The 11,689-nt window shown below is 51.7% G+C and overlaps 1 protein-coding gene across 1 annotated transcript in view; it reads left to right on the top strand.

Moving 5' to 3' along the window:
• The first annotated feature begins 332 nt into the window (after positions 1 to 332).
• The window catches only part of CHD7 (chromodomain helicase DNA binding protein 7), a 131,223-nt gene continuing 119,866 nt past the window's right edge, over positions 333 to 11,689 (top strand). Inside the window, exon 1 of the mRNA XM_084260803.1 lies at positions 333 to 704. The gene's annotated coding sequence lies outside the window, so the exon portion shown is untranslated. The remainder of the gene's footprint in view (positions 705 to 11,689) is intronic.

The following is an 11,689-nucleotide window of genomic DNA, read 5'->3' as shown; positions in this document are numbered from 1 at the left end:
TTTTTTTTTCCCTTTTCTTTTTTCCCCTGTTTTTTCTTCTCCCTTTTCCCTTTTCTCCCCCCCTTACCCCCCCCCGGTTGCATAAATTATGCCGGGCGGGGCGGTGACGTCGCGGGGGGCGGGGCGCGCGCGGCGCTCGCCCCCGGGGAGGGGGCGGTGTCGGGGGCGCGCCTTGTGGCGGCGGAGGGAGGGGAAGGGAGGGGAGGAGGCGGCGGGGGCGGGCGGGCGCAGGGGGCGGCAGCCGCCTGGCTGGCTGGTGTCGCGCTCGGCTCGGCTCCGGCGGGCGCGCTCGCTCGCTCGGGAACTATCGGATTAAACTTGAATCGAGTGAAATTACACAAAGGAGCGAAGCGGAGCCGGGACGCGGCGGAGACCCCCGAAACTACCCGAGACCCGCGCTGACCCTTTTTCTCCCTCCCCTCCCTTCCACCCCTCCTTCGCCCGCCCGCCCCGGTCAGGGATCCCCCTCCTCCCCTCCCTTAGCCCAGCCCCGGTGCGAGCGAGCAACTCCGTGCGTGTGTGTGTGTGTGTGTGTGTGAGAGACCTGCACCCCGCCTCGCTCCCCACCCCCACCCCCCCCCGGCCGGCGGCACCAACTCCGGAGCGTGTCCCCTCCTCCTCCCCGGCCCCTCGGCGGAGGGCAGCGAGGGAGCGAGCGGGGGACACCGGTCCCCGACGGCCTCCGACCGCCACGCACCGGCCCGGTGAGTGACCCCGCACCTCCTTGGGCGCGGAGGAAGGAAGGGAGGGAGAGAAGGAGGGAGGAAGGGCGAGCGAGCGGGCGGGCGCTGGCCGTGGAGCCGGGGACCCGCGGCAGGTCTCCGTCCCCAGCGGAGCGGGGGGTGCTCGCCGCCGGCAGCGGCCCGGGTGGGGGGTGGGGGGATGCTGCGCCCCGTCGCGGCTCTGGGCGGAGGGGGGTGAGGTGGGGGCTGTCTCAGCAGGGCACTTCCCCGGGTGTAAATGGCTTTTTGTTGTGCTGCGGCCGGCCGGCCGCCTGCCTCGCCTCGGGGGAGGGGAGGGCACCGGGGAGCCGGAGCGGCGGCGCCCCTTCCCCTTCCCTTCTTCGCCCTCCCCGCCGCCCCCCCCCCCCCCCCCCCGCCCCTCTCCGCAAGTTTAGAGGGTGACTAAAAATCCGGGAAAAGTTGAACGAAACTGCGCGGCGGCGGCGGGCGGGGGCGGCGGGGCCCAGCGCCGGCCGGGGTGGCCGCGGGAGCGCTTCCCCCGCTGACCACGCTGACGGCTCCCGGCGGCCGCGGCGGCACAACAAGCGCTAACAAAGTGAGGGCGCTTCCCTGCCGCGCACGGCACGGCCCCGGCCCGGCCCGGCCCGGCTCGGCACCGCCCCGCCCGCTTCTCTCCCCGCTCCGCGCCGGCACATGGGTCGGCGGGGCCGGGGCCGGGCCGCGGCGGGGGCACCCCCAGCGGAGGCCGGGCGGTGGGTGGCGGCGGGCGGCAGGAAGGCGGGCGGGGAGGGAGGAGAAGGAGGAGGAGGGAGGCGGGAGCACGAGGTGCCGCTCCGGCCGCCGGTGCGCGCGGCGGGGGGATCGTCCTGCCCCGGCGGCGGCACCACCGGGAGGGGGGCGGCACCGGGAGGGGGCAGGGGGTGGCCGGCGCTCTCCGGCGGCCGGAGAAGAAAGGGGAGCGGGGGAGGAAGGGAGGGAGGGGACGGGAAGGGAAGCGAGGACGCTACCGAAGCCAGCCGGAGCGGTGCCGGCGGACGCCGCATAATAGGGGCTTCACCCCCAGCGGGCACCTCGCTCCGCCGGCTCGGGGCCGGCCGCGGGCCGGGGCGGTCGGGTGGAGCCTCCGCCGCGCACATGGGGTCGGGCCCGGGGCGCTCCCCCGCACAGCCCCCCCCGCCCCGTTCCGGGCCATTTTGAGGGTGAGCGGAAAAAGGTGGTTTGAGGCCAAGCGGTCAGGGCGCGGGGCGGGGGCGGCCGCGGCGTGGTCCGGAGGGGAGGGAAGGGGGGGCGTGGGGAAGGAGAAGCGGGGCGGCGGGGCGGGGGGGGTGGGGGGGGAGCAGAGCGGGACCGGCGGCGGCCGCTGCGTGCGGGGCGGCGGGGAGCGGGCAGCGCGCGTGTGTGTGTGCGTGTGCGGTGGCGGGGGGAGGGGGGCAGGGTTGTTAGTGAGTCTCAGGGAGAAGGCGCTGCAGGCAATGAGCAGCCATCATTACATTGCATTCATTTATCCCGGTAGCGTTACATCAGGGGACGCGCTCCCACGCCGGGGGAGCCCCTCCGGGCGGGCCCCACGCCGCTGGACCGGCCTTCGCGGGTGGGTGTCTGAGGGGGGAGGGGTGGGGGTTAGGGGGTGCCTGGGAAGGCGGCGGGGAGTGGGGGGGGTGGCTGCGGGGCACGGGGCTGGAAATGGAGCCGGTTTCCGCGGCTCAGTCCGACACCCCGCTCCACGCCCGGGTTTAAAGTAGTTGTTTTTTAAACAGACAATGGACAAAAGGAAAGTAGCGATGCCCGGGAGTTCTCTGCCCGGGGCCGGGGGCCGCTCGCCGCGCCGCTCAACTCTCCCGCACTTACCCACTTTCTGCCTTTGTTTTCGTTTGGGAAGGGGCCGAGCGTGCCTGCCGAGTGCGGGGACGGGCGGGCGCTGCCTCCGCCAGCAGATTTGCTCTTTTCCCTTTTTTTTTTTTTTTTTTTTCCTTTTTTAATTCCCTTCTTCCTCCACCCCCCCCCCCCTTCCTCCCCCCCCGCCCTCTTCCCCAGTCGCTCGGTCCTTCGTGGGGTTTTGGCTCGGGGAGTACCAGAATAACCTCGATGCGATAAGTTTGTTTCTCTGTCGATGTGCGCCTCGGTTTTACTTTCATCAAAGCAGATTGCGAGCTGTGTTTATCCTAGAAGATGGCTTTCGGGAGAACGTGTTTGTCTTTCTTTCGGCCCCCCCCCCCCCCCCCCGCCCCTTATTCTCTCCCCCCCTCCTCCCCTCCCCCTTTTCCCGTGGTATGCGGGACTAGCGGAGATACAAACAAGCAAGTTGAACAAAAAATGTTTCTGTTCGTTTCCTCACAGATCATCCATTCTAACGACGGCAAAAAAAAAAACCCTTAATGACTATGACCTTAGCAGCATGGGTAGCTGATTTATCCCAATTATAAATCCCGTTAGTTTGCGGTAATGTGTGAGTATCAATATATAATTCATCTTAAAAAAAGCATGATCGGGAATTTTTAATTTGTTTTTTTTGTTTCGTTCCGTATAAAAGTTGAAATCCCTCGTTTTTCCAATGAGAGTGCTGCATCTGTCGCTTGGGGTGTTTTTGTCTCGCTGTTGCACAACAGAGGCTCTCTAGTCTTTAACCTAAAATGGCAGCTTTAATTTGACTGGGGCCCATTCATTGACAATGATAATAAAAAGGCTGAAAGCTAAATGTAGCTGGATGCTTGGGGCACGTTTGCAGAACCCTCTCCTTTCCATTGCTAGGCGCTGCTTAGGAGAGGAACTTCGAAGCTCTCTAGTTTCTATCCTGAAAGTTTCCAGCACGTTCACGTTTCTTTATTTCTTTATTTCTTACTTTTTTTTAAATTATTAAAAAATGAAATTAGAAGAACAAATCAGTTCCTGTGCATAAAAACACATTCTAGCTGGCAGGGTTGCTGACAAACTTAACGCTGAGGAGATAGTTGGATCTTCTTCCGAGGGGGTCTTCCTTTTTAACAGCAACGGAATAATTCTAGCCATGCCTTTTAAAATAAGATGCAGTCACGGGTGGCGGGGGGGAAATTAACCATTTGTCTCTGAGGTTTGTAACAGGTGAGCAGAACAATTGCGTTCTGTCCATTTTCCTCTCTCCAGCACCTAGAAGCGGGAGCGTTGCCTGTCTCCTCCCATTCGGTGCTGTAGATGTGCTGCTCAGGGTTTCACAGAGATCCTTGTGATACAGTGTGCTGTTTTCCTCTAGGATAAAACCACGACGGCTTGGGAAAAGTAATTATTTTCTGTGTCAGGCGTTGTTTGAAGTCTGAAAGGGTTGTACAAAACAAAATCTTCCCCATCTGTAGCACTGGCAAATGTCACAGATCTGCACGTCTCTTGTCCTGCTTTTCTATTAACCTAAACTGCTAATTTTCCGTCTTTCTTGAGCTTTTTTTTTTTTTTACAAACCAAACCCACAAATATGTAAAGATTGCTGCTTTTAGAAAAGCTTGTGATTGCAAGTTTAACTGAATTAGTAATTCACTGGTACTAATTGGGTAATCGTATTTGACCAAATAACTTAATATTTGACAGTGTAATGATGTTTCTGTTACCACTTGGTGAATCCTGGTTAGGTTGTTTAAGCAGTGGAAAAAAAGACTTGGTTGGATTTGAAGCCCAGGACGATTTTACTGCCTTTTTGTGTAATTAAGGAAAGTTTTGATTCCCAGGTAAAAGATCCTGCAGTCCTTTTAGGAAAATAACAATTTTTGAGGATGTGGTGTTGTAAAAACGTCAGCCAAAACAAGGTGCAGCAGCTTGCTGCCTACTGCATGGTGGTGGGAGGTTTGAGTTGTAACCCATCTTCATTTGAATTTGGTTAACGCGGAAGCCTGAAGAGTTAGGTCAAGGGAGCGCTGTAAGGACTTCCTGGTCCGTGCAGAGGGGTCACTTACCCTGAGCGTGGCTTTCTTCATGTGACTCGCTGGTTTGCCCTGAAAAGCTTCTGAGGAGCGTCCACGGTATTTCCCACTTAACGCTGAAAGAGCATTAAAAGACTTTGTAAGACGTTAAAGCGAGTTACTGGCAGGAAAAAGTGGAAATGAGTTGATAGCCAAGCTGAAAGAACTGCAGGGAAGAAGGTGATGTGCTGCTGCTGGGTCTGGGTGGCCTCTTGGTGTCGGGGGGCTGCTCTGGCACAGATGGAAGGAGGGAGGGATTTGGTGGGCAAGGTCTGTGCCCCCCGTCCTGCTGGCAGGCGACAGCTGCGCTGGCAGGACCTGGCCTCCGCACCTTTGCTGGAGGAGGATCTGCGGTGTGGAAATACCACCCCAGTTTAAAACGTTAAGAAGCAAATGGAACTGACCCAGGTGGGGGTTTCTGTAAAGGTGGAAGGCTTGAGTAATGGGAACTTCACAGGGTTTCAAAGAGCCACTGAAATCTGGTGGTGAGGCTCTGTGGCTTGCCATATCTGTGGCATCCTATAGCAGCTGCTGGCGCTTGGGTTTTTGTTTTTAGCGTGTGGTGTCATATGTAAGGGCTGTTTAGGTGGGAGGAGGAGGAGGAAAAAAGTGACCAGAAAGGAAGAGGGTGGAAATAAAGATGTGCCTTGCCTTGAATCTCGTGCCTTAGCTCTGTCCCTTGTTTCCCGTTCATCTTAATTTTCACCTTAATTTGCAGAGGGAAAGCTTCTACAGTCTGCTAGTTGGTATGTGCTCTCGTGAATCTAGCATTACTCAAATAAATTCGTGTGGGTAGCCAGGCTGCAGGCGTGACAAGTCGTGTGTGTCTGAACGTCCCCCTTCCCCAGTTCCCTTAAATCCCGAACTTCCAAACCCTTTTGTATTTGTCTGCTACGAGCACATCACTAACTGCTCAGATTTATGAGCTGGTTAACGGATGCCCTTAAGTAACACGGGTGATACTTTCACGTTGCCTGTGTGTATGAGAAAACCGCAAATTTTAGTAAATAATTAAGCTGTCTTTATATATATATATATTTTTTTTTTTTACAAATGAGTCTTTTGTGTGGAGGTGAAGCTTTAGATTCCACTTTTCCACCAGAAAAGTTACTGTATTAATTTACTCCATCTATTTAGCTTCGTCATTAGGACAGGCATTAACTTCATCATTTCTCGTCAGTTATGCTTCTGTGAATAGCTTGTTTGCACGCAGATACTGCCTGTGTTTTGGCAGCGATGAAAAGGCAAAGGGAAGCTCGGAGTGTAATGTATTTTTAGAACCCTTTTCGGAGGAAGGAGTGAGGTACGATATGCAGAAACATCCCGTGTTTTTATGAGGGGTCTGGCATGATACTGGAACGTGATGGAAGAGCTTTCCTCTGGGTTTCTGTAGAATCTCTGTAACTTTTAGTGTTCAGTGTCTTCCCTGAGATGAGCGGCCGTGGAAATAACCGCGTCGCAGTCGCACGCTAGAATTCTTGCTTGGGAAATGAGGTTGGAAGACGTGATACAAAGAAGGAAAAGGAGGCTGTGACCTAAAGGACACATTCCAAGCGCCTGAATATGACAACAAAGCTCTTAAGGATATTCTTAAGTATACAAAAGCTGATTAGCTCTTAGCTTCCAACATTGTGACTTTTCGAAGATGTAAACACGCACCTAGATGGAGCCAAGTCAAAACCAAGGATCTTCATGCTGTTGGGTTCTTCCGTTTCATGAATGCCGCTTGGTAGCGGTTTCTAAGCATACCCATTATTTTGCTGCCTCCACACTAAATGCATTCTCCTTTTTTTTTTTTTAATTAAAAAAAAAAGAAAGGTAACTACTTGAATTAAGTATTTTCGTTGAAAAGCTGAAATTCATAAAAGTGCTAATTTTCAAGCAAGCTACTGTATTAGTAGAGCATTTGTAAGACATGACTTTGAAAGCTTATTGGCATGTAGGAACTAACCAGAAGCCCTTGCTGGCGTGATGTAGGGCTTGCTTTGCTTTGTAGTGACCTATATAGCTATTTTGGGTGTGGTTTTGCTTTGCTTTCATGGGAGCTGCGTCCAACCTTCCTCTGACATAGACAGTTGCTGTGACGAGAGGGCCTTGAGGGGAATGGTGGGGAATAAATAACTTGGAGAATCAATTGTCTGGAAAAAGTCATTGCAGCCAAAATGTCTGCCTTCTTCCTGATGGTTCTGGGAGGGAAATTAAATTTCACATCTACGGTCCTGATCCTAGAGGTTACTCTGCACAGGTTTCATTTAAATACGGGCTGGGATCAGTGAGCAGCGCAGGAACTTAACTCCCCGGGAGCAGCCGGCGTGTGGAGAGTCCAGTGCTGAGTAGGTTGGGAAGGGCTTTGATTTTAGTGTCTTTGAGCCACTTTTTAAACCCTTCAGTTGATCTTGCTATTTACAGCAAAGACTTCCAACAGGTAGCCGGCTTTAAAACTACTTCTTAGTTTTTTATTAAAGAAATTGGCCTACCCACAGTTTGTTTTGATTTCTATCTGCAAAGTAAGCATCACTTCTTATTTTATGGGGATGTACAAAGTATAATTCCTTTCACGTGGCAAAACCAGCCCTGCTCTTTCATTTCTTTCTCTTTCCTGCCCCCTTCCTCCCCTGAGCTTTCCCATAGATTTTTCTTCCTCTTCAGATTGTGCCTTTCCTATTGGGATTTTAATCTTCTTTCCAATTTATATTGCTCTTTGTTTGCTTAGCAGAGTTGCGTTTTTCTTGCCAGTCTCAGATAATTAGGATATGTTGCAAAATAAACATGTGTTTCAACTCGTAATAATGCCGCTTTCTACCCAAAGCATGGAGGATGCTTTTGTCAGTGTGGGAAGAGCTGGCTGGCTGCACCAAAACCCAACGAGGTCTCACGGGGGACCCTGGGCAAGGGGCTGGTTGGCACCAGAGAGCCAGAGCAGGGATCGCTTGGGTGCTGCGGCCGGTGATTTTCTGAAGGTTCATCATGCCCCTGTGAATCATTTCCATCATTTCACTTTGATCAAAATGACATTTTCCCATCATTTAACTGTTAAAAAAATCTGTAATAGTTTCTCTTTCTCTGTGCACAGAGTAGTTGAGCGCGGGGAAAGTCTAGTCCCATCATGCTTCACGTGAAATGGAGGTGGCCGTCATGACGCAGCCCTTGCCAAGTGGAGAAATTTGGGGGGTGGGGGGGGGACTGTGACATTTTTGAAAGGAGAAGGGAAGGTTTGGAGACCAAGAGGTTATATGACCAGTGGTAAAGCAGATCAGAACCTGGAGCAAGTCCAAGGAAGACTTTAATAAAGGGACTTTTGTCCTGGATTTCAAAAATAGGAAGCCTGTAGATTTATTTACTGCGTAAACAGGATTTGTTAAGCGGGTAGTCTCTAGGCGTGAAGGAATACAGGTGGCTGTTCTTTGAGACAAGATCCAGGGGAAAACGACCTGTCTAAAAGCTGGCATTTTAGGAGTTTAGAGATCGGTGACATGACCAGACAAGGAGGAAAAAAACCCCCAGTATTAATCTGAGAAAGCGCTGGGGTAGTGCCGTTCCGGGAGAAATGTGAAACAAGCCTTTGCGTGAGAGGAAAGGAGAAATTCGGTTCAGGTCTCTGGTATGAACAGCTTGGGCGAGCTAAGTTAGTGGGGAGTCTTGAGTCGATGATAACTCCTTGGGAGAGAATATTCCTTGCTTCAGCGGGGATTCGGTGATGTCGTTGTGGAGATTGAAATCCAAAAGCTGACACGTTACACGGTAAAATGTCTTACAGGAAAGTACAGTTCAGCCTGTCTTCAGGTTGGAAATAAGACAACCAGAAAGGAGGTATGACTGACTTCTCTTTAATCCTCCTTCTAGTGAGCATTAAAACAAGGAAGGTAACGATGACGTGAACAGATGTTCAAATACCGCTCTGATAAGGCTGAGAGAGAACTGTGTGTAGGTGAGAGACCGGCAAATTTCAAGGATGCATCTTAATTAGTCGTTAGGGTATAACAAACGTGTTCAGAAGCTTACCTGTTCCTGGGTAGGAGAGCATATCTGTAAGTCCAGAAATCTGGCATCCCAGGTAGCACACTGCTTTTAGTTCTGTATGTAAAGGTGTGGTGGTGGTTGCTGTTGGATGTGGGATCAGACATACCTAAAAGCAACCATAACCGCGGTTATTAACTTGAAATAAGATCTAAGAGTATGATTATTTTTTTTTCATCTCCGCTGATATCTATCCTGGCACGTCCTGTGGCTTACTGAGGATGTGCTCTGGTTTGTGCTGCTGCTGGACTGGTGTTGCTGCTTGCTGGATTTGGTGGTTTATCGCAAGGCAAGCAGCAGACAGGTCGTCATCTCCGGTTCTCGGTTTGAGAGGTACTTAGAGTGTGTTGCAAGTTCCTGGGAAGATCTTGCAGACTTCGTGGGGTGGGGGGTGGGGGTATGGTCATGTTCAGGGTGGCTTAGAGGAAGGCCCTGTGTCGTTGTGGCCGTTGCTTTTGTCAGCTCAGAGATTCCTTTAAACTCCGATGAGGGAACTCTGACTAGGAGTATAATTCTTGCCTCAAGTTGTTTTAACCGTGAAGAATTAAACTGAGAGTTTATAGTGAGCAATTGAATATCTCTCTTGATTTAGGAAGGAATCATTCAGAAAGTGAGCTAAGTGGGGGTTTCTGGACTGCCTCGGGAGGTTAGTCTGGGAGAGGCTGGCTAAGTAATTCACTTTATCAGGACTGGTATGAGGTGTCTGATGTGCTTTGCATTCGCTTGGCTCTGTGAATGGGGTACAGCCTTACTCATCCTTGGTTTAACCATCTTTCGTTGGTGAGGAAGCGGATAAGCAGGCTTCGGCTTCACTTCCCCCCTCTTTCTCTTTTGATCTCTGCAAAGATACATTGTCATTTTGTTTGGGGGATGGTTTGTTGGCTTTGTTGTTCGGAGTGGTTTTTTGTACATAAACGAAGGCAGTTAGACCCTTCCTTAATTCAGTGTAACCTTATCAGGGGTTACCGAAAAAACTGCACCATTCCCACCTGCGTCCCTCCTTCACTGCAGTTCTGCAGTAACCCCCCAGCCCATGCCGCCTTCCCCCATGCAGGTGACTCTCTCCCTGCTTGTACTTTGGTATTTGGAACAGGATTTGAACTCTGTGGCAGCCACGCAGGAGGAAGGAGCTGTTTTTGTGGAAGCAGCACGGCTGTTGGGAAGGATGGGCTTGTTCAGGGCCGCCCTAGGACAGAAACACGCTCTCCAGCCTGGGTCTGGTAACTGCTGTAGCAGGTTGTCTTAGAAGTCGAGTGTGTTGGATGTTGTACCGAAACTAACACAAAAAAAAAAAAAAAGAAAAGAAAGGAAGGGGAGGTGTTTTTGTGTGGCTTTTCGCTTACCATGGTTAGACTTAGAGAAATGCTATGGTTAAGGTGACTGAGTTCTTGAATGGCTAGTTCTCAAGGAAATAAGCTGACGCCTCGTACCACTGTTCTCCTTCTGCCCAAACCAGCGATTACTTAATTTTGAGGTGTTAAAAAAGAAAACCTTGACTACAGAAAGGATGGCAGGTGAAAGAATTGCTTCCATTGCTCTTCTTACACAAAATTTCCCCAACATGGTTATTTTAAAAGATGAATCTGCCTGATCTGTTTCCATCCACCACCAGTCCCCTTCCCCTGTCCCCTCCCCCAGAAGAAAGGAAAGCAGAATGCCTGCCTCTCAGCCTGCCTCTCCAGATGAAGGATGGCCAACCTTTGGCTTGCCGGCCGTTCACGTGGGATTCCCCTGCTGAGACTGTCGCATGACTGGCGGCGCGACTGGACTGTGCAGTGTGGGGATGGTTGGGCAATGCGAATTTTTGCTGTGGGAGGAACCTGGACTAGTAGAGGCTCTTGGAGGCAGATGTTACAGAGCCAGCTGGGATGCCGGCTGCCCGTGGGATCTTACTCCCTTGTGGGGCTTCTGGGATGTGCCACTGTCTTCCTTTGTGGTTCTGTTGTGGTTTGCTTGGAGATCCGTGGTGTCCTCTACAGCTGCGTCCAGCATGAAGATTTCTGATAGGCAGCTGGTAGAGTCAGTCCCTTGTCTAATTTGGTACGGTGTAATGATGGTGGTGTTTTGGAGCAGGGTGTTTTTTTTCTCTTCAGTGTATGCTGGAAGGAGTTGTTTCTGTTTTGAGGTGCCTCTAGGTAGGCAATGAACTTGGAATAGCGAGATGGGGACTCCAGCAGCTGAGCCGTCCCGTTTGCTGCTGTCATCGATTCAGTTTGGCGGTGGGAGTGGTGTGTTTGATGTCACTTCTCAAGTGGAATGGTACGCCCACAGTCAGCAGTTCCATCACAGAACAAGGCAGATCGATCTGTGGAGAGAAGCCTGGGGACTGGGCATCGGGAGCACATTGTCACTCAGCTGTGGTACAGCGCCTTGCAATGCCTGGGCTCGACTGCCTCCTTCCAGGTGCCTTCTCTGGGAGCTTGTGCAAACAGGCACATCAGCCTTCCCCTACCTACTAGGTTTACTTGGATACTGGTGATGGCTTCAGGAGAAAAGGAAAGCTCTTCTGTTTTCTTACTAGCATTACTTGAAGCTGCTCTTTATAATGCTTATTGAGATCAGTGATCGCTTTCCCAGAGCCTTTCCCCCCCCCTCCCATGCTTCTTGGCATGATCTTTTCTTGTTTTGTTTTTGAACTAGGATGAAGGCTGCAGAGCTTTCTTTGCCCTCCTTTAATTGTTATCTTTATCATATCTTTGCAAGAACTTTTTCCCCCTGTTGGAAATTTAAATCTATATAAGAATAAATATTATATTTTTTAATCTCTTTTGTACAACCCATTTTTGTAGCTCCCAAGATAGCTGAAAGCTACTGAACAACTCCTTGTGGTCCATCTGATCATTTATAAGTCAGGGCATGGTTTGAGACACACAGTGAGCTAATTTAACCGGACATTGTTTGGAAAGGAGAAGTTTCCTCTCTGCCTTTGTCCCCCTGCACCCTTCCTCCCAACCGCATGGCTCGGCTACTTTGTTACAGCAGCAGTGCTTGTCAGGTCCTTCTGCGAACCTCTTTAGTTCACTAAAATGGCAGAAAAATAACTGGGTAAAATGGAGAGCATTTTGC

The sequence above is a fragment of the Gallinula chloropus genome, assembly GCF_964237585.1.
Source record: "Gallinula chloropus genome assembly, chromosome: 2".
In the NCBI taxonomy this organism is placed as follows: Eukaryota; Metazoa; Chordata; class Aves; order Gruiformes; family Rallidae; genus Gallinula; species Gallinula chloropus.
The sequence above is the reverse complement of the archived record's forward strand: the minus strand, read 5'-3'. Positions and strand labels throughout refer to the sequence as shown.